At 35.1% G+C, this 21,676-nt stretch overlaps 1 long non-coding RNA gene across 3 annotated transcripts in view; it reads left to right on the top strand.

Annotated features, from left to right (window-relative positions):
* The first annotated feature begins 19,293 nt into the window (after positions 1 to 19,293).
* The window catches only part of LOC136099285 (uncharacterized), an 85,764-nt gene continuing 83,381 nt past the window's right edge, over positions 19,294 to 21,676 (top strand). For 2 of the 3 annotated variants that reach the window (XR_011738671.1, XR_010651067.2), the window contains exon 1: positions 19,294 to 19,453. This is a non-coding gene — a long non-coding RNA (uncharacterized lncRNA). Of the gene's footprint in view, positions 19,454 to 21,309; positions 21,424 to 21,676 lie in introns of all 3 variants that reach the window. The other variant, XR_011738670.1, reaches the window with a different exon arrangement.

Genomic DNA, 21,676 nt, shown 5'->3' with positions numbered 1-21,676 from the left:
AAATACTCTTCCATGATGTCTTTAGCCAAAAGTTTTTGGTTTGGTTTGGTTTTTTTTGACAAAGGAGTGAGAAACTGGGTATTTAGCATGAAATTACCACAGAGAAGGATTTTAAAAGCCATTGCACAGTTGTCTCTGTCTTTTCCTTAGGCAAGGAATTATCTACTTTAACTCTATTTTTATCTAAAAAAGGTACTTAATCAGTTGACACATTTAGTCTTACATCTAGAAAGGCAATTCTTTAGTTTATTGTGCACCATTTTAATTGCCACTCTTATAAAACCAAGAAATATTAATTATAATAAGGAAAAATTCTTGCCTCCTTAGAACTCACCACTGTAATAAAAAGCTCACTTTTTCCCATTCACCTCTGCTTTCTCTAGATCTTCATCCAAGTGTCATGACTTTTTAATCCACCATATAACTGAGATTTACTCTTTGGTTTTCAGTTCCTCACCATTCCCAATGCTGCTAATAAATAAATAAATACACACATAAATAAATGTAAAAACATACTTTTTTTATTTTACTCATGACATGACATGGCAAACACCTTTACTTTTTTACTTCTGTCCTTTTGATATTGGGAACAAGAGTTGTTTATCCAGTTTGTAGGCCTATTCTCCTGTTTACAGCTCCTTTCTACATATCAAATACAACTGCAGATAGGTTACTGTTGTCATTCACTCATTTTAACATGCTGCAGCATGGACTCAGTATGCTTTATCAAAAATACCATATGTGAACTAGAGTTCCACTAAAATGCATTAATAAGATAAAGCCATGTAACTAGATATAGAAATAAATTAAAATAATACTGTTGGGTTTATTTGCTGTTGTAATTTTCTCAGAGCAAATCAGGGTTTTTTTAATGAGTTACAAAATTTCCTGAATATTATTTAAAATCCACACTACTTTAGCACCTGAATATGAAAATATTTATTAAGATTTTCCTCAGCACCCATCAGACTGGTTAGAAATTCATTGTTGGCTCCCATTTATGTATGAAGTACACAAGTAATTCTGACCAAAAAAAATATTGGTCTTCATAATCTTATATACCAAACTTTTAAGAAGTCCTAAGTGTTCAAATATTTGGTGTTGTTGTTTCTCTTTTTTATTATTTATTTATAATAAGAGGTTGCATCAGGACAAATATTTGAAGCAATGTGTGCATTTGTGCCTGTACACACACCCGCAAAATATTTTATTGTGATTTGCTTATGTTAGTGTGAAGATCAAGACAAAAGTGTTTCTGATACGGTTGGTATAATACAACCGTGTGCTCATGCATATCTATATATACATTTAGTTGTTCTGGTTTATTTTAGCTTGGTGAGCAGATCAAGACTACATGATAGCTCATCCACATTTTTAGAAAAAATAAACAGATGTCTTAGACAGAAATTGTCTTCATGAAAATATTCACATCTGTTTGTAGGAAAAAGATGCAGAAAATCCCAAAGACATTTCACAAAAGTGCTATGATACTGATCTTTTTGTGGAAGAGCCTTGAGTCTTACACTTAACAGCTTGCTTCCTTCTCTGAAAAGGGAATTCTAGGTGAGCTGTGCTGCTCACACTTCCTAAATCAAGGCTTTCCACATGCTCAAGGCTCTAAGTTTGATGAAAAACAACAAACTGTTCACAAGTCCTTCAAGAGTAATCTATGTTTGCAGAGAGGACAAACCAAGCAACTCCTTAATCTGACCTCTCCTTCAGCCCATATCGGATGTGAACTTTGTTCAATTTCTGTCCTGTGGCTGTTAGAGGAGATTTCTAGAAGTGCAGAAGTGAGTGGCTGGTTTCACAGAGATGGCTCAGCATTCCCTAGGCATTTCTTTGGTTTTAAAGGAAACATGTGATACGTTGGGTTTTGGGTTTGTTTGTTTCCTTTGAAATAAAATTTGGAATGGTATTTCATCATTATTAGATGGCTTGTTGAGGAAGCTGCTTAATTTTTATTGTGACTGAAAGAACAAGTGAGTGTACATTCTTTGAAGGTAAATAGTGTGGCTGCTATAATGGGAATAAAGAATGCAAGCAAAGAATAGGAACCAACTCTTGTTCAAAGGCAGGATCTTAACTTCAAAAGGTATCACTGCCACAGTGTCATGATAATATAATAAGGCATCCCTTGAAACTTAATTTTCTGATATTTTCATCTACCAGAGAGATTTCCAGGACTTTCTCCACTCTGTCTTATTTATCAGGAAGCAGAATGAAATCTCAACCTATTCTAAGTTATAGTAGAGAAAAAATAAGGTGAATTCCCACAAAGCAGCAGTTATAATTCCCCCAAAATTTTAGCTGTGTATGAATAGTGTTTTATATTTATCAAATTAAGTTTTGTGACCAAAAAAAATCCTCCTGAGTGACTATATGGTGTAAATTTGATGTAAAATTCCTTTGACGTAAGTTTAGATGTCTAAAAGTCTGATTAAGCCTAGGTCAGGCATGCTAGACCATCTTTATAAACAGTAGAGAAAAACAGACTTTTAGGAAAAATGCTTCTCTCATATTGTAGACAGCTATTTTAGAATGAGAATAATTGTCTCCTGGATATGCCACTTCTATTGATTCGAAAGAGAACCCAACTTGACCAGTTTAGGGTCAGCTGGTTAATTTTAGATATATAGATTAGTCTGAGATGAGTCTGACCACAGCCCATCCAAAATAAATCATGTATTGGATCTGTGCAGTAATTTTCTTTTTTCCTCATGTAGCACAGTGAAAGAACAGTTTGGGATTTATTCTTCATGCATGGGTGGTTCATTTAACTATGCATTCAGAAACACTAGGCAGGGTTTTATCATAAAAGGTACTCCTTTATTTCCAGCAGGTGTCTGAAGACGTGAAAGGAATGAAATAAATTGAATTAAGTTATGCAATTGCAACACTCACAATCCAAAGATGCTGTATTTGCCAAAAAATGGTGGAAAATATACTGTTGTATGGTCAGAAAATGCATGTGCATGTGCAACAGAGTTGATGTTGCAATTTGAGCCTTTTTTATCTTCCTGATTAAAGAAGACTGCCTTCAGAGTATAGTCATCCTACACTGCCTTTATAATCCAGGAAAGTAAATACCTCCCAAAAGAAATAAATAATTTATTTCTTAGATGGACTCATCCTTTCTTTGGAGACATCTTTCTCACTAGCAGCCATGAAAAAACAACTTGAACGATAAAGTCCTGATTTAGGTAGTTTAAAAAAGATGTTGAAGTGGATTGAAAAGAATGCAGGCTCCCACCCACAGATGAGCTTTAGCTAAAGCTGAGGGTGAAGAGAAACCAGCTGTTTATACTCCCCCTCTAGAACCCCTTCTTTACCTTCCAATGTCAGCAAAGGGACTATTACCATTTCACTGGCAACATGGTGGCGTTTATCTTGTCCCAACATTTACTGCTCCTCTCATCAGATCCTCTGGGCCTGCACTTTGCCCTGTAAGTACTCAGGACCTTGATGTGAGTTGGTGATGCCTGTGTCTCTGCCACTCCTTTTCAGTTCCTTCAAAGGACTGGAAGCTTTTGGAGAGGCAAAATCAGTCTTGCACATCCTTCATCTCCAACCGAGTCTTCACTCAGCAGCTGTGAAGAAGGTCACGATAGAAGACCAGAGGAGATGGACGTTGAGAGGCTGCTGCTGACACAATCACAGCTAGTGCTTCCCTCCCCTTTCCTTCATTTCCAGGTCAGGGTTGTTCAGTAGTATCCTCCCATATCTAGCAGAAGGATTCAATCCGTTCTGCCTATTTCTTTCCTCTGATGAGCTGACAGCCACCTGTTTGTGTTTATATTGTTTAGCAATTAGTTGATTGTTTGTGTTTGTATTGTTTAGCAAAAAAAAAAAAATCTTTATTTAATGTTAAAAATGTACATTTTTATTCTCACACTCATTTTTCTTTGGAAACAAAACAACAGCTTTTTATTTGGTTTCATTTCTTACAGAATACTTTTGTTTTGGTTGTTGTTTTTTTTTGTGCAAAATGACTACCCTGAAAATTCTTCATCAGGAAAAAAATGCAAAAGGTAAATAAAAAGGAAAGGAATTGAACTGCTTACTTTTACTGCATGTATTTTAAATAATTAATTTGGATTTTCTTGTCAAACTTCCTCCTTCCTCCTTCTTGCATCAAAAAAAAATCCTTGTTCTTGTAACACTACAAGTATAAAACCTACAAATGTTAGTTTCTGGTACCTTCTTCTAAGTGTTGAGTAACCATCCTCTACAGGGAACAGTTTATAAGTTGTGTTTCTTTATTTTTCACAGTTTTAACTTGGAATACAACAAAGACTATAGTACCACTTCTGGGTTTTGAAAAATTCCAATTTCTAATTATAAAAACATACAAATCCTCATAGCAATGATATGATATAGTTTACTCAAATGAAACATCTATTTTGGTGATTTCTGGTCAAATGATACATACAAATAAACTAACGGTATTCTATTTGTCTGTGTGTCAGCTTGACAGGAAGAAATAAAAGCAGGACTTTTGTTTAAAAATATTGCAAGATGTCTTTATGACTTGTGACCACAAACCAATGCAGAGAGCAGAAGTAAAGCACTGATGAGCTTTTAATGCAATTTTCAATGAAGATTATGAATTTCAAGATTCAAATTCAGATTATGCTTTGTGTGGAAACCAGTTTTGGTTACTGTTGTAACAGATAAAGTGGTCAATAAAACTAAACTACTAGAGAAAAGAATCATTTTGCTAACCAATTCTGCGAGATAAAAGAATATGTTTTTATATATTTTTCATGGATCCAGTTTTGAATCAATGAAGGTTTTGTTGAAACACATTGTAACATTAATCCAAGCTGTTAAGGAAAGAGAGAGAGAAATAAATGGTTAATATAGATATTCTTATATTCCTTTGGAGTCCAGAAGTATAGCTGGAACATTGCCAAGATACGGCATTTTGTGAGCATTTCTACTGGAATTGAAATATAATCCAAGTAAATAAACATTTCGCTTGCAGGAATGTTAAAAGATGAACAATTAGTCACATAACTGCAGTTAGATCCCTCGGAGTAATTTAGAGACCAAACACCACTGTACTAAACTAATAAACCCCTAATTTAAAGGGGAACTTTAGGAATTTCCTGTAGTTCCACTACATGGAAATGGTGAGAAAGTCTTTGATGAAGTCTGTTTGTGCAGAAAATGCCCTTTGTAAATGGTTAGATAAAATGGTCAGAGAAGCTCTTTAGAGTTGTAGAGGCTCTAGATTCAAAACTTAGTTCAATCATATAGCCTCAATGAATCTGAGAGTATCCTGGAAGCATTTCTTTTCTTCTTTTTAGATCTAGGAAGATGTGTCAATCTTGCATTTCCCCTCATATACACTGTCTGAAATCAGCATTCAGTCATAATTTTAATTTAATTCCCCTCATCAGGGAGCTGAGAAGGCAAATTCTGTGTCCTCACAAACCCAAAGAATCCATTTGAAGTCTTAGTTAACAGCTGAATACATAGATTTCAGTAAAAGAGGAATGCCTTCTAGTAAATGCAGACATATTGCCTTGAAGAGTCCTGATCACTCATGCTAGAATTCAGAAACTAAATCCTGCTTACCTTTGGCCAGCCTGAAGCAGTGGAGCACTGAAGTCTCTGTACTTCAATAGGCAGATATGGAAGCAGCAAATCTGGAGCAGTTCTGTGTTCTCCTTCTGTCCTTTTGAATGAAGCAGGTAGATCATTTCAAGTGAGATCTGACGTAGTTTACCACACTGTTGTTAATTCTACACATGGCTCCACAATTCGATAAGTTTCCAGAACTTGACTGAACCTATTTCTTCTATTTCAAGACCGTGCAAAGGATGTAGATTAATTCATTAGAATTTGTTGAGGGAACTGGGAGCATTGCCCTTGACTCTGAGGGGTGTTAAAACTTGTTTGTTTATTCATAACTCATACTGCAAGTGTACTACAGTAGGTACACACATTAAAGTAAAATATTTCTGCAGTAAGAATATATTTCTAAAATATATTACAGGCCGGTCTATGTCTTTCTGAAAGGCAAAAAGTGTGGAAAACTGGAGTATTGGATTGACTGTTTGCAAGTGAGGGGGAGAATGCTCCTTCTCTGAGAGCAACTAGGTATGGGATGGGGTAATAAGTAAGGAATATGCAGCCTAAGTGTGGCCTGGGAGTCTAATGTTGAAAGAACAGGGGCCTATTGCAGCAGTAAGTAAGGCTTCAGAGATGGTGGAAAAGAGTCATTCAGATTTTCTTCTAATCATACAGCTGCTTAAAGTTGTTGGACTACCAAGATGAACAAGAGGAGACTTTCCATTTACTATGGGAAACATGCAGTGGCTGTTATATAGATTTGTACTGTTATTCTATTATGTAAGCAATCTCTGACAGGGAAACCCTGTTTAAATTGTAGAAATAGCTGACTTTTTGAGAACAGAGTTTCAATGGAATTTTATTGATTTATTTTATAGAAAAGATAAATAGTTTCAACTTCAGGGAGCTCAAATGATATTGGGATATGGAAGAAAATACTAGAAAATTGCTAAATATAAAACAAATTTTTTATCAATAACTTCACGAATCTAACATTTAATAACAAAATGCTTTCTGAGATCACAGTACATGTCCAAAGCCCAGATTTTTCCTTTCTGAAAGGGTAATACATAGGTCTTAGTGCTGACCCACAAAAGTGTATGACGGATTTTCAAGCCAGGTCCAGTTTCAGTACAGAAGAACTCTGAATAACCACAGACCAAATCATACCCTTTCAATCTTGGACTGAGGTAACTTTGAAGGAAAATTACTCTATTGTGAGGGAAAAAAGTTTCCTGTGGTAGAGTATTTGCAAGCTGTTTTTAAAGTACTGAGAAAGTTGTAATGTTACATCAAGATGTGATGACAGGTTATTTTTTCCTGTTTGTGTTGTTCTGCATGCTGCTTTTATATTTTTGGATATTACACATAAGTACATGAAGTTATGCACGTAATAGAGGTAGAACTGGTATTCATGTAAGTAGGGTTTTCAGCTGTTCTCATTGCAAAAGCTGTTTGAAATTTAGGTGACACGAGTACCAACACATTCTTTCATGACAGCCATCAAGTCACAAGATAGTGTCATTAAAAAGTGGTGACTCAAGTCCAACAATTTTTCATAAGAGATAAGAAAAGAGTCACTTCTTAATGTAGGAGGGATTCAAAATGAAGAGGTTGGGTTGTTTTTCTTTGCTTTTTGTTTTCCAGATCTCTTGTGTAATTTCATAATATACCAAATCAAAGAAACAATTCCACAATCAAAAAAGTTACTATACGCATGCCTCCAGTACTAGTTAGATTTAGAAAGAGTTCTTGATAGGCAGGAAAACACTTTGAAATGCATCCAATGTCATGTCATTGAAAATTCTAACTGCAAAGATTAACTTTTTATTTTTTTACTTTTTCAGTCTGCAATGATTTACAAAGCTTCAAATGCCCGCAAATCTACTAAGCCAGGCCATTTAAAGAATCTAAATAAGCTTGCACGGTTTTAAGCTTTCTGACTTTGAATATTAGCTTTGAAGTCATGCCAAAAACTGACTGCAGCAGAGCTGCTTTAGAACTGAATTCCTGACACTGGAATTAGTGTTGGGTGTGTGGCATGCCTAATGATAATCTTGACCACGCTTGCTGTAGACAGCCATCACACATGGTGCCTCTGAGTCAATAATTCTCCTAAGATAAGATGTGGAGCATTTTGGCCTTTTTCAATTTTACAGACTGGTGTTTTGGACACTGTTCATTCTGCAAAGACAGCTTGCCTAATGACATATGGCATTTTTCCATAGGACAGAAAGATTTCTTGTACATTCTTTTACTTAGTTCCTGGTGAAAACGTTTAGCAGAAGCTTAATAAAAACATGAAAAGTTATAATGTCTCACTTGTAGGCCACAATCGTAATCAATTGTATTCTTAAGCTTCTTACATTTCTAAATTTGTTATAACATCAGTGTTTTATTTACAGAAAAGTTTAATATTTATATCAAAATGAATGCTGTAAAAAGAAGTAAATTAGCATGCTACTTCTTCTGTGTAGCCCCACACATGTACTATGTCATGCTTGCTTTGTTTTCTCTGCTGCAATGAAGAGTGTATACTTCTGTTACCGAAGGCATAGTTTGTCAGAGGTAAAAAGAAAATTATGCACAAGTAGAAGTTCTTTTCTAAAGCACATGCACATGTATCACTGTCTTCCTAACAAAATACTCTTGTCCTGTGCTCAGAAAGGTAAACAACAGCATTTTCATTGAAGTTAGTCCAGGAGAATCAAGCTTTACGTTCCTGTCTTTCACTCAAACATTAGTCACTATGAAAGTAGAGATAATTCATTTAAAATATTGAACTCTTAAAATGCATTCTTCTTCCTGGCTAGATGATTTCATTTAACTTTTATGATATGATTAGTCATCCTATCATGATGCAGTACGTCAGGCATTTCAGATAAGAGCTGCCTTGCAGATACAGATATTAGCAATAGTTTCTAAGCACATTGTCTTGAACATAGGAGCAGATTACACAAATAAGGTAAATATCAAAAAGTGGTATGTGTATTCTATACATTTTGAACCCTATATATAAATCTTCCTGCATCTTGGATCATATCCCTGTCATGTCTTTAGAAAGGAGAGGAAAAAAACCAACAATATAAATTTTAAAACTGTCACAAAAACTTGTGCTTCAAAGACCTTTGGCAAATGTATTTCTAAGTTTCTATATTTCTATGAAAATTGTGTGTCGGACTTTATTTACCACTGCTTTATACCTTGTGAAGTTATTTCTGCTTTTACAAAGAATGAAAATGGCACATAAAATAAATGTATTTTATTAAAAAAAAAAAAAATCCATATGTAGAACTCCATATTTTAACCACAAAAATCCCTACCAAAAATAGCAAAACAAAATATAAATGTTTATTTAAAGTGAGAAAGCTAAATATAAATACATAAGAAATTACTTGATGCTCCAAACGTAACAACCACTGGCTAAATATTATTCTGATATTCTGAAGTAAATGCAAAAGTGCTGTGTTGCTACATCTTGGAGTATGTAATGTGGAGAGAATACTTAACGTTCTCATTGAAGAATAATTGTCACATTTTGGTATCACCTATTGAATGTTTGTGAAATGTCGTTTTTTGGTTTTATAGCTGTCACTTCAAATATATTTTATTTTTATTTTGTTTCATTGTTTACTTAAAACACATTTTTATTGCTCACACTTTCATGGTTTGATTCTGATATGTTATACATACACGTTAGAAGTTCTATGACTAGCTCACAAAAACAAAAAACAGAACAAAAACAGAAAACAAAGGACTCTATTTTTATGCATGGTACTCAACATCTCAAATCTATCCTCCATTTTGAAAAAGCAATTCTATTTGCGTCGTGGGTTTCCTCCATATTTTTGTGTGAGTGCATATTTCCAAGTGTAAAATAGTCTGCAGATTATGACAAAAAAACCATACTTTCAGTATTTTCCTGAAAAGAACACAGCAGACAGAACTATAATAGATATAAATTGCATTTACATTGTCTGTTTATAAAATAAGCCAATATTTAAAGTTTAAAATTAAAATATAGACAGCTATATTATTTGTTCTGGTTTTAGCTCATTTCATAGTCTTCATGGTGTATTGCAGCAAAATTAAGTGTCTTAATTAAGAAGTAAGAATTAAGAATTATTTTGTTTTCAGTAGTCCACTTACAGAAGAAAACAACTAGAATTATATTTACTAAATATTTTTTTTCTACAATCATAAATCTCACACCTTATGTTTATATTGTAATGGAAATTCTAAGGATGATTTTGGTTTAGTTGTAATTTGTCTTGTATTCATCCTTTACATGGCTTTCTACCTTTGTGAATAAATTAATATTTTCAATCAAGACGTTGGTTAATGGAATCACAGTAGAGTTTTAGCTACCACAATGGCCAAAGGGTACAGGTAGGGAGAATTTTTGAATTCATATGTCACTGATGGAGTCATGGAAAGTAAATTCTAGAAAGACATGAATTCTGTTTAATTTAGGAGGTATGTAGCCATGTCTTAATCAAATGAAGTTTCCCTCTTCACTTTAATTCAGGTGTAAATAATTTTCTTTTAGCTATTAGTTTGTGGTACAAAGAGAGGTTTTATCTCTATAAAAATATATATTTATTTGAAGGAAGTCACTCTGAAGGATTTTTGCTAATAAATTTTAAAATAAAGAGGTACTTCTGTCATTTATTGCTAATTCTATGGAAGCTTAACACTATTAGTCTCAAAACAATTACTTGTGGGATGAAAATCCTGGCTCTTCTGAAGTTGTAACTCCAACTGGCTTCATGGCAATCAAGAGATTAGTATTTTACATCAGTGTGAGATGAAACTCAGGCCTCAAGATATTGTCTGAAATTTGACAAACCAAAAATGAACAGTTTCACTCAGGCCTAGCTACAAACAGATCTGTTCATTCTTCTGAGACTTACATGGAAATACCAAATGTCAGCCGCTTCTTATGCTGCCACTTAGAGGGGCTGGCATACCCTGTTTCAAAAATTGACCTTCAAAATGGAACAAGTGCATAGAAAATGCAGTCAGTTTCTTTCTTCATGAGGGTAATATAATGAATTCATGTTGTCTTCCTACATGCAAGCTAAGCAAAAGGACATTCAAATTAGAAGTTACCATAGATACAAAATCTGCTTCCAGTACCTCTGCTTGTATGAGCTGACTCTGTAGAGCTCAACCTCTTCCCCTACTTGGGGATTTAACACCATGAAACAGGTGGGGAAATAACTTTTTCATTGACTGCAGAAAAAGATGAATGCTCTACTAGACCTCAAATTTTCTTGATACAACAAGGCAAGTTTTTCCATTAGAACACACACATTTTTCAGTGAGATGTGCAACTTCTTCAATTTTTACTAAAGATGTTTTAATATGTTAAATTGTGACTGAATAAATATGTATGTGCATGCACATATATACACAATGCAAAATGAAAGGAAAGTTTTATAAGAAAGTCAATATCCAAGTGGAAGCTATTTATTAAGACTTGTTTGGTATATTTTGTAGAATTCTGGGTCAGATTATTTTTCCTCTGTACATTTTTTCAGTTGCTGCTTATACCATAGCATTTGTGTTCCTTCCATTCTAATTGTTTAGAGTGCATGATTTCAGCATTCTAGCTTTAAAATTTGAAATATTTGGACTTCCTGGGGCCACAATTTTACATTTTAGAAAACAGCAACAACAATAACTACAACACCCCACAAACAATCAACCCACAAACAAACAAACAAACCACCAAAAAACAAATACCAAAACCAAATAAACAGCAAAACTCAATTAAAAAAAATGCAAAAGTGCTGCAATTTATTCTTCTGAGATTATTATTTTTAGTATAGGAAATGTCTTTATGTCCATAGCAGGATGGTGCTCTGCTTTCTATACACTGAAGCAATGCAAACATAACTCAATGATTTCTCTGAGAAAAAAACTTCAGACGTTTTTGAAAGGGAATAAGTAAATGTACAGTACATGCATGTGTAAATAAAGCCTCTTTATCTCACCTGAGGGGGTTATACTTTGTTTCAGTGATCTATAGTCTTGTAATCTTTGGATTGAAAATTACTGTTCAAATGCCAAATATTTACTTGGTCAATATTTAAGGTACAATGTCAGAAAGAAGCCATGTATCTCTGTAAAAATGTGTCTCTCAAACACAAAGTAAACACTGAAAATCAAAGTAAATACTCACAAAAAGTTCTCTGAATTACTTTCACGATTTTGGGGTCTGTTTTGTTTTTTTTTTTTTTATTTTAACAGGTAACCCAGCAATAGGAGCAGAGAGGAGAATAAGCCCCAAATTTTCTCACTTTTAAACTTCCAGTTAGTTTACCTGAATCTTTTGCCTCTTACTACTTTCCACAGGCTTTGAAATGTCTGAAAGCAAATCAGGCATCAAGCATAAACTTCTACCTTCACAGAGATATAGACCTATGAAAAAATCAGTTTTGGTTAGGACCCAAGAGCCAAGCTTACTAGAAATTACTCCCATGCCCGTATTATTAGTAAAAGCTATGCCTGTGCAGACAGACAAAAGATTTCTATCAAAGCCAACAAAAAGTAGCTAATCTGCTTTCAAGTTTTGAACTAAATCCCCCTGAGATCCTGTAGCTCCTGTATCTCTAGAAAGGGTTGTGTTTTCTTTTTCTTTTTTATTTTTCTTAAGTATCTTTAAAACTAGAAAATATATATCTGCATCATAGACTGCAAAGTGTGGAGCCCTTTTCAGTTTTCTTTTAAAGTACTTGTTTAATTGATTTTTTTGTTGTTGTTGCAAATAGAGATTTCTCTCTCAATAACAGCTGCTGTGGTTTTTTTTGTAGACTCTGGTAAGTATCAGCGCTCCAAATGAGCCTGAGTCTCAGGAGAAGGAAGCAGGGAATCAGAAAGAGCATTGTGCCTCTTTTGTCACTATTCTGTTAGCAGCCTTGAGTTAATGTACGGCTGCCTCTCAGGCAAAAATAACTTGACAACTTGTCCTTGTTTGAAACGATAATACACCACTGGCTCAACTTTGTAAAAATCAGTCTGCTCAGCTGTGGAAACAGACATGTTTTTTTCTGTTGTGTGATATATGCAATGAGTTATCACCATACGCCCAGATGATGGGATTTAAAATGTCAGGGAGTAAATTAAAATATCAACAGTTTGGCAATAGGAAGATTTCTGTTTAATGTGAACCTGACTTTCTGAGAGTCTTTTTGTGAGCTTTTTCCCTAAAACCTAATCGTTGAAGATTAGTTTTAAATTGAAAAATGACAGTAGATTTGAGTTTGCCTCTGTGTGGTGCATTTCATTGAGGAAGAAGAAGAAAATTGCGAGTGTCTTGTTATTGATACAGTGAGAGGGACACTTGAGGCAAGATTAAATCTGTTTCACACTTTCATTTTTAAGATTAATAAAAAATATTAATTTTCAGAATATTTTCAGTTTTTGAGGTATTTACCAATATTTAAGAAGATATTTTAAAAACACTCTTCATGAAACATTGTCTCGTTTTCCCTATTTCATCTGGTTGCTCCCTTCAATATTCACACATACATACCCTTTCACTCATTCACTCTTAAAATAAATAAATACTCTGTTCCTATCTTTTACAACTAAATTGAGCTTATCTCAGAGTTTATGCTGAAATCCAACTGTTCCTCATTTACATTACCATCTCCTGATGTCCTAACTTAAGCCAGCATGGCTATGAAAAGCAATGTATTCTTTTTTTTTTTAATAAAAGGTTACATGTAGGTAATATCCTCGTTTTCTGTGTGAAATCTGAGAAAAGTTAGATTGATCACAAGAGTTACTAGGGTTTTTATGATATTATTAGTAGGGAAAGTAGTTAAAAAGGATAATAAGGGCATTTAAGAATGAATTTTTAGTGAGGTTTTAGAGAAAACAGAAGGTAGGAGTAGTTTGAGTGAGAAATAGCACTGGGCTGAGGTGAGTGGTAATGTAAGGTCTTGTGTATGCAAAGGAATTCCCCCATAGAAAGAACTTTGCTTCTGCTTCTGTTTCCATTACAGTCAATAGGAAAATTTGAAAATATCTGTCACCTCCTTTGGAAATAAGAAAAGGTCTAGGAACACCTTTCCATTCATGGGAAGGAAAAAAAATGACATACCCTTAGCAGGCAGCAGTACAAGCCAGCAGTGTGGAAACTGAGTGCAACCTAAACATTCTTGAACTAATTGTTTATTCTCAGTTGAAGCAAATCTATTGTAGTATTCCCTTCAGCCATCAGCACTCTTACTCCATTGTAATATAAAGCAGTGAAGGTCAGTGTTGATAGATTCTTAGTGTGTTTTGAAAAAGATTAATGTGTAGCAATGAACTCTGTATGAAAGGCTTCCTTTCAAACAACATCTTAGGTTCACTGATTCAGCGTAAAACATGAGCTTGTATCATAAAGGTCACAGTTAACACTGTACTTGGCTGCCAGCTCCCTGGTTTAATATAAGCTGAATTAGATCCCATTTTTTTCCCCATTACAGAAATTTAAGACTAGCCACCACTGAAGCAGGACATTTTTTCACCTGTTACTTAGACACTGACAACCATTAAATTCCCGAACAGGTCCTTAACATAGGCCACCTAACTGATAAGTTATTGCTTCATTTTATCTGTCAATTATGTTAAAAAGTGCGATGTGGCTAGCGTTCAACAAGGACTAAGTGTTTGGCTCCAGGGTAACAGGGGACACCTGTCTCCATCTGGAGTAAAGAGGCCCAAGCCCCCTCCTGGAGTTAGGCTCTCCATGCAGTTCAAACTGGAGAAGGAGGGGCCCTTCTCAAACAATGCTTCCTGGTTCAAGATCTTTATTCTGCAAAGGACTGAAGCCCAAATCTCTCTGCTGACAGGATGGGATTGAGTCCCAGTGTGAGTTTCATCTTGTCTAATTAGATATTTGAAAGTGAGACTTTCAAATTTGAACTAATCTATCTAACTTCCCTTTGTAGTTAGCGGTAAGAGGATGGGGACTTCTGCCAGTTATCCCAGACAGCTATTCTAGGAGGTATCCCTGGATGTGTCTACTTCTCTATGTATTATAAAAACAGCCTAGGGTGAGTACTTCAGTCTTATAAATAAAGTTTTTAGTTGCCTGACTTAGGACAGAGGAATGTCTCTCCAAGTCTCTTACCTTAATGATAAAGTACCCTAATAGAGTAAGTTTTGGTCAAACCTAAAAAGAAAATAGTGTACATCTAAATACTTGGGGAAAGAAAGAAAGAAAAAAAAAAAAATACAAAGGAACTATTTTCTTAAGAGCTGATTAAGTCATAGAAAACTGGTGTATATCAGGAAGAATAACAGAAGCAGAAGACAACGACGAAAACTCACTTCACAATATGTAAGATCCCAGTATGTTTAAGGCTACAGGTGCCCACAAATGAAATCCAGTAAAGACAAGGTGATGTTCTAACCACTAAACTTAGTTGTAAAAGGTAATTTGTCTCCTCTTTATGCATAGAGGGACTAGACTCTAGAGGTGTGAGTGGTAACAAAATCTTTAATTTTTTCCAGCCCTGACGATGTTAAGATTTGAGTCAGACATCAGGTGCCACTGTACTGTCAAGAATTTAAAGCTTCTGTCAGTGTTCAGGGACAGAAATTAAAGTATTCATCCTTGAGAGATTTATGCTTCTAGGCGATTAGGAGCTACAGGGATTATATTGTGCTTTTCAAAATCTACCACTGAAAGGCAACAACTGATGAAACAGATGGACATTAAGAGTTCGAAGGACCACCTTGGCTTGTGGCATTTCAGGAGAAGACTCTATTGTACTGGAACTGCAACCATAAGTTTAGCACAATGAGAGACATGATTATATTTTTTTTTCCTTTAGACTTTCATATTCAATATGCAGAACTCTCTTGAAGGAAGAAAATGCACTCATTGAGGAGACTGAGAGTAGACTTCATCGCGATCTACAACTTCCTCACAAGGGGAGAAGGATGGGCAGGCACCGAACTCTTCTCTTTGGTGACCGATAGAACCCAAGTGAATGGCAGGAAGATGTGCCAGGGGAGGTTTAGGTTGGACATTAGGAGAAGGTTCTTCACCCTGTGGGTGGTGGAGCACAGGAACAGGCTCCCCAGGGAGACAGTCACAGCTCCAAGCCTGGCAGTATTCAAGAAGAGACTGGACAACGTTCTCAGACACATGATGTGAACTGTGCAGCTGTTATATGCAGGGACAGGAGTTGGACTCGATGATCCTTTTGGGTCCCTTCCACTTCAGTCAGTGTTGTAAGGTCTAAGGATCATGTTGCCTAAGATCCCCAAACACCGCAGGCCCAGTCACAGCTTGTCAAACAGAAATACTCTGTAGTTAATGAAGTGAGAGAGTGGTTCCTGCAGATAAATTCATGTAGTTAGCAAATTACTTCATCTCCAGATAGTTGTCTAAGTTGGATAAATCAGCCTCTCTTCCCTCTAAACCACAGAGACATCTTAGATGATAAGCTGAGCTTACAAGGCTAGGCCTTCCACTGGCTTAAGTATAGATAAGATGAAACCCACTTGACCTCTCCAGCATCCAATACAGTCTCTCTGCAAAGTCTTAAAATTGACTCAATTTTTTGTTGATGTTGTTTGGGAAGATGTTTTTTTTTTTGTTGTTGGGAGGAAGATGGGGAATGGGATTAGAGTGGCTGGTGTTTTTTGTTGTTTTTTTTTTTTTGCTAGAAAATGTGAGTAAATAACTGTCTCGATAACGTTTTGTCCCTCGATTCGATATGTTTTATGCACAAGAATAACCTTGAATTATTGGCAGTAGATAAACACTCAACTGTGTCTTCTAATATTAGATATGGTAAACTTCTCATCTTTCACTGTGTATTTCCTCCACTTCGGAGAGGCTACATCTAGACTAAAGAGTGCTTGACTGCTTCCACATTCCTATAAAGTCAAAAAGTAGATAATATACTGAGACAATCACCTTCCCAGAGAAACTATAAAAATCCAAGAGGCAGGTACCATGCTAACTAATTAATAACAAAAATATATTACTGTGAAAACACAGACTTTGAGTGTAGATGTCCACAGTGATGAGAGCTGAAAAAAAAAAAAAAAATTATGAATCTATGTCTAAACAGTTTCTCCACTTACTGTTGCAGAAAACATAAATTATACATTTTGTAACCATCTGTAATGTCAGTATCAGCAGCTGCTCGCACTTTACTGTATAGTGCTATTGTACATATTATTTCCTTCGTAAATTACTTTAAGTGTCTAGAACTACATCTTAGCTGTGTGACTTTTTTTTTAATGCATTCTAAAAATTTACAAAGCTAGAGTTAGTTAGAAGGAATGACTCCTCACTGACAGTATTTTTGTAGTATTGATTTTCTTTTTTTTTCCATCTTCCATCAATGTTTACTTAATATGTTAAGTACATAAGAGTGTTGTATGTGTATAAATTTTCATACTGACATATGATGACACAGTTTAATTTCCAGATATTTGTGAAAACTAGTTGCTAATCACATCTGTTAGTCTGACTTCACATCATCTAGATATCTTATCCTCTTAGCATAATTTTCTAACTATGGAAAGGAGAGCACAAAAAAGAATAAAAATACTGAAGAGAGCAAATGGAAAATCTGTTTATAAGTTTACACTTCAGGGAAAGTTGAGGAGGAAGGAACAACTAATTACATTGCAAAAAAAGTTCCAGTGATTTCAATTGTGAACTTCCTCAGAGTTAAAAGAGATGGGATTTTTAGATTTCTTTTTGGTATCAGTCATATTCTCACACAGGGCTTCATGGGAACTGGCCAGACTGCTAGAGAGGTTAGAAGTGACTTCTACTGTTTCCTGGCTGTCACAAGCAAGGAAAACAAGCTTGTATTAAGCAGAAAGACTAAGACACTTTACTGGAACGGTACATTACCCATATAGTGTGTGATGGATAATGAAAGATAATATTGACTTTGAAATTTAGTAATTTCATTCCATTCTTGATCAAGGACCGTAGCATTAAGCTTTTGATGTGTGACATAAAAATAACTGATGAACAGGATAAATATTCAGTTGTTTTCCTGTAACATATCAATAATGCTTATCAGAAATATATTTCTGTACAGTGTCAGAGTTATACCTTTGCAGCTCTGTGGATCGTAGTAGCTCCAGGCTGTTAAGTATCAGACCTTTACATTCTTTCATTTTGTAGTCAGTAAGAAATATTTTGCAAAAAGATGTAATAGATGACAGAGCCTCAAAAGGTCTGTTTCACTAAATTTTTAGAAAGTTCACAATTTAAATCACTGGAACCTTCATGCAGGATTGTAATTTCTTCCTTTCTGCTTTACTTTCAGGAGGTAACTTCTCGAAATTTGATCATCTGTTTTCTTATACAGAGTTTCCCCCCACCCCTCTTCTCTCTGTTTTGTCCACCAACTCAATTTTATTTTCTTTTCTTCTCATCTTTATCATCAGATTTTATTTTTGATTTGCCCTTTTTCTTACATTTCAAACTCAAGTTTTACATTTTGTCTGCAGACAGAATTGGGGCTTGGGTCTAGCTAGAGAAGACTACTTTTAAGTTGTTATCAGCTACCTAATTTTTACATAAATGATCTCCCAGAAGTTCATAGAAAAGAAGTAGTTGATGAGTCAATAATTGAAATCACCATACTTAAAAGGCTGTGAAGGTGTAATTCATTTATTTATTTATTTTATTTCCTAATGATCAGAGCTTCCTGAGTAAAAAAAGATCCATTGACTTACAGCTGTGCTCTGAAGTTTCTTTGGTTGTTTTGGAAGTGTTCTTTCTTGTCTCCAGGGTTTCAAGGCGATAAATTTCACAAAGTAAATGTATTATAGAAATATTAAACCAAAGAGGAAATAAGTGTTGAAAAGACATAATAAAACCTGAAATAAATATTTAATTGCCAATTTTGTAAGTAATTTATATGGTAAGAAATAGTATTTTGTTGTTTTGATAGGTTAGAAAAGTATTCTAAAGGTGACAAAAAAAACATAGCCATATTTTTATTTTTTTTTTTACTGGTGTTTAATATGTAAAGATAAACTGAAATATCAGAAATACTGGCATTCAAATATAAAAAATGAAAATACAATAAGGTCAGATGAAATAAGAAGCTCCTTTTTGTAGTTAGAAATCTTAGCATGTTATGCCTCACAACGCACAGGAATCTGAAAAATGTCAGTATCTGGGACCAGGCTGAAGAGGCTTGATAGTTCTTATTGCTACTCATCTGCCCCAGCCTCTCCATGACCTTCAGCAAGCCCTTCATACTCCCTATCAGTACAACAGAGACAATGATATTTAGAGAAGAAATCTGCAGCTACAGCACTTCAGCTGCCGATCTCACCCTAAGGATTCCCAGGCTGCTAGTGATTATAACAGTGGGAACACATTTCTGGTAATGACACCACTATGGTGAAAAATTAGGCTCATCTCCTGTCCTCAAAGTTCCTGTGCATGTCCCCTCTTGCAAGAGGTGTTAACAGCAGAGTCCTAGCTATGTTCTGTCTCTGTTTATTGCTCTCCAAAATCCAGTCACTGCTGGATACAGATTTTATTTCCTGTCTAAGACCACTGTGTGGGGGGCAGAGTGTGATACTGAGCTGTCAACATGTTCCTTTTGTGGGAGTGTGGTATCCAGATGGGATTTCGGCAGTTCCCCTCTGTGTGTGTGTGTGTGTGCACATGCACATGTGTGCATGCACATGAGCTATTTGATTCCTCAGTCCTTTACAGCTTATGCAGTCACTTCCTTTTGTGTAAAGTGAAAGCAGAGTGGGGCAAAAATGGTGTGCAGATATTCTTGATATAGGTGGAAATGACCCTATGTGAGATAAGGCAAAGTCAGGCTACATATTAAGAAGTGTTTTATGGAGCCAGCCACTGTCTAAGGTAGGTATATGAATATCATACTTCGCATAAGTGTTGTGGTTTTGCTTTCAGTACAGGTTTTTTTTGAGCCTTTCTATAGCTACAAGCCTGCTAACTGTAAAACGTTGCTACCATTTTGTGCTCTGGCTGGTGCCAGAAAGAAGACATATTCCAGGTTATCTGCAAGAGACTTCACTGTTGTTTTTGGTTTTAGGCTTTAATAAAGCTAATCTAAAGCAAAATTAAAGAGGCACGTGTATGTGGATGTTCTCTATTACTCCATTTACTAAAATATAAAAATGTTCTAAAGAAACTAGAAACTTCATAAAGGACAACAATGAAAAACGTTAGCCTTTTAAACGTCTAATTTACTAGCTGCTGCTCTAAGATCTTTTACATTATACTTTGAAGTACTGTCTCCTGCAAATGCTGCAAAGAATCAAGGAAAGAGTAAAACAAATGAGATACATATATAGTTTTGAAAATTAATAATGAAGAAAATGTCAGTAATCTTGATGATTGAGCTAATTAATGGAGAACAAAACAAAAGATGACAAGATGGAAAAAGCTATATGAGAGACTTAGTGTCACAGTACATTGCTTAGCTAAGCAAAACCCCTTTTCAGTGGAAAAGTAAACATTAGCAGGCCTTTTTTTAATATTTCTGAAGCACAAGAATGTTCTCAGTAATTAGTATCATAGGTGCTCTTTTCTTCAGTCTTCAAATACTCTTTTCAAAAAGGCATTTCTCAGGCAACTAAAACCATTAAGTACTCCAATAAAGCACAAGCGCATGTCAATTTATAAGAAAAATAAGTAAATAAGTAGGAATGCTGTAACATTGAGTTGCCACACAGGTTACACTGCTGCTCTACAGTGGCTTCATTGAATCGAACTTTAATTAGTAACTTCTACTAGAGAATGCTTACAAGTTCAAAATTAAATATATTCATCTTCAAATTAAATTCTGTGCAACCGATTTTTTTTTTTTTTTTCCCAAAAGTACTTCTTCAGCCTTTTCACTCTGCATCTTAAAAGTTACTCTGGAAAAGCCTCCATCTTTATCCTCCTCTTCAGTTTCCATTTAGCCATCATTTACATCCTTAAAATGCATTCTTGGCTGCCTAACTCCATAAGTCCCTGCACACACAAAGGTGCTGAAGCTGGATCCTGCCAGGAGTTAATGAGTTGCTTGAAGCTCTTGTTAAAGTTAAAATTCCTGCATTTCAAACTCTACCAGGAGAAAAGCTTCTTTATTACAACATCATGATCCTTTAGCTTCAGAGTCTGCCCAGAAAAAAAATAAATAAATAAAAAAAAAAAACAAAAAAAAAACCCCAAAACAACACAAACACAAGACAACACACACACACACACACAAAACAAAACCAAAACCAAAACCAAACCAAATCAAACCAAACCAGACCAAACCAAACAAAAAACTCTGACAGATTGTACAGTAGGATAGACCAAGACATACATATTGTGTGAGTCATTACCAGATAATGCAATGTATATTTCTATCTCCTCCAATTAATAAAGCTTATTTATATATGATGGAGTAGCTCCAAAAGAAGATTTAAAGAGGCAGATGTGTACCAGCGTAGCAAACAGACCATGGTGAGGACAATCAAAATACTTACAATCAAAAAATTCCACTTTTATGGATGGAATAAGGATGTTCTTTAAGGATGTAGAAAATTAATTTAGATCTCTTATCTGCATTCAACTTGACATAGGAGGTTTAAATTTTCTACAGCACTGGTGAGTAACCTGCCAAGCTACTAACTATTGACTTCCTCTTCAGATTTTTGTTTATTTTGTGCTTTTGTCTTTTCTCAAAGGAAATTGAGTAAAACACATGCCTTACCTTACAGGGAACATTTAACAGGAGTTTAATTCCATATTAATGTTCACAGTTCAAGAACCCAAAAGCAGGAAGTTAAGCATAATTTCAGGGATGCTTACTCATCTCTGGCTACTTTTACCAGGTAACTCCCAACTCTTCCTCTGCATGTCATAATTAGCTCAAATAGTGCTTCGCTTGGTCAGTTTCAAAAAATTCCTTCCTGAGACATCTAAGTCTGACCAATTAATCTAGATTTAACTGAAAATTAGGCATGAATTATTGCAGACACTAAATATGTTTGGTGATCAGACTCTTAAATCATGAGCTCAAAAACCCCAAAATCCTCCACAGGAACTCTCACCTAAATCCAACGAAACAGGGAAGAAGGACACCCT

The sequence above is a fragment of the Patagioenas fasciata genome, chromosome 3 (genome assembly GCF_037038585.1).
Source record: "Patagioenas fasciata isolate bPatFas1 chromosome 3, bPatFas1.hap1, whole genome shotgun sequence".
Lineage (NCBI taxonomy): Eukaryota > Metazoa > Chordata > Aves > Columbiformes > Columbidae > Patagioenas > Patagioenas fasciata.
This window is presented reverse-complemented; position numbering and strand designations above follow the sequence as displayed.